Source organism: Phodopus roborovskii, unplaced genomic scaffold (assembly GCF_943737965.1).
Source record: "Phodopus roborovskii unplaced genomic scaffold, PHOROB, whole genome shotgun sequence".
In the NCBI taxonomy this organism is placed as follows: Eukaryota; Metazoa; Chordata; class Mammalia; order Rodentia; family Cricetidae; genus Phodopus; species Phodopus roborovskii.
In genome coordinates, this window is record NW_026126469.1 from 17,479,747 (window position 1) to 17,481,471 (window position 1,725).

General features: G+C 43.5%; 1 non-coding gene across 1 annotated transcript; it reads left to right on the top strand.

Moving 5' to 3' along the window:
* The first annotated feature begins 1,067 nt into the window (after positions 1-1,067).
* On the top strand, positions 1,068-1,174 carry LOC127227278 (U6 spliceosomal RNA). Its single transcript, XR_007834964.1, has one exon. It is a non-coding gene; the product is annotated as a U6 spliceosomal RNA (small nuclear RNA).
* Positions 1,175-1,725: the final 551 nt, after the last annotated feature.

Consider the following 1,725-nt stretch of genomic DNA (forward strand, 5'->3'; position numbering starts at 1 on the left):
CGGGCTGACCAGACGCGGAAGCAGGAAACCAGGGTGGGCAGTACGTATATGAGGTAAACAAGCCTCAGGGAAGGAAGCACATGATCAATAGAAATGGGTTCATTTAAGTTGGAAAAAAATAAAGCTAGTTAGAAACAAGCCTAAGCTAAGGCCGAACATTCATAAGCCTCTGTGTCATGATTTGGGGGCTGGTGGTCCAAGAAAGGCTGCCATGGCCACACCCTACCTCATGAACACAGACATTAACAGTAACAAATAAATAATTAGTGTCCCTGGTCTGGTAATGGATGGGTCTGGATTTAACTTGAGTTTATATTGACTGTATTAATTACATTTTACTGATTTACTTGGTATACAGGTGTATGTGGGTGGGTGAGTGTGCTACAGCATGGGGGGGGTGGGAGAGGACAGTTTTCAGGAGCTGTTTCTCTTCCTAGCATATGGATGTGGAGAGTAAGTTTCAGGCTTTAGGCTTGGTGGAGAACCCCTTTACCTGTTGAACCATCCTGTCCATCTAGTTTAACTTAACTGTGTTTTCATCTGGCTCAAGGGAAAATTACCTAGAAACTTGTAACAATATCTGTATGAATGTTTGAAACTGTCCTCCCACTTTGCAGAACTTACCCAGGCATTCTTTTTTAAAAAGGCTTCCTGGACATAGTATCTTAATTATTACCAATACATATGTGTCAAAACCTACTTGATCTGATTACCTATCTAGTCCAGGCTCACACTTGCTATGTAGCTGGAAGGTGACCATGATCTGGTCCTCCTGCCTCCAACTCTGGATCACAGGTCTACTAGATTGTAGAGTTAGTAAAGCCAATGAGGAAAGCAAGACACCAACCGCTTTTTAAAGGCTTCCTTTTTTGAAGCAGGGTCTCACTATGTAGCTGTGGCTAGCATAGAACTCAGAGATCCTCCTGCTTCTGCTTCTGAGTGCTGAGATTAAAGGCATGTGCCAACACAGTGTGTCTCTTTACATTGATTTAGTGTGTATACGCATGCATGTTCATGCCATGGTGAACATGTGGTGGTCAGAGGATAACTCGTAAGCGTCAGTTTTCATGCTCACTTCTGCAGCACATACACTAAAATTGGAACAATACAGAGAAGATTAGCAAGGCCCCTGTGCAAGGGTGACATTCAAAATCGTGAAATGTTCTATATTTTAAAGAGTCGCTTTCTCCTTCCATCATATGGATTCTGGGGATCAAACTCCAGTCCTCAGGCTTGATGCTAAGAGCTTTTACCCACTGAGCCAGCTCACTGACCCCATCAGCAGCTCCTTTATTGGATATCATTCATTGTCTGCCTCAACTACAAGCTAGTTCTGACATGTTTGAAACTGAGATCACTACCTCCCTTCTAAGTCCTTTTCAGCTCCCTATCTTAATGAAGGGCCAGCCCTAGTCTCAGCTGATCACAGCAACACTGTTTTGTTGTTCGTGTATGAAGTGTCACTGGCCTTCCCATTCTTTTCTTGGGGGTGGCGTAGAGGGGCATGTGCATGGGTAGATGTACATTTGTACATGCATATGTATATTGTCTTGGTCAGATTTTGACAACTTGACATAAGCTAGTGGTTTGGGGAAAGGGATTCACAGTTGAGAAGATGCCTCCATAAGATTTGGCTCTAGGCACCTGTAATACATTTTAGTAATGATCGATGTGGGTGGTGCCATCTGTGGACAGGTGGTCCTGAATGATGTAAGAAAACAGGCT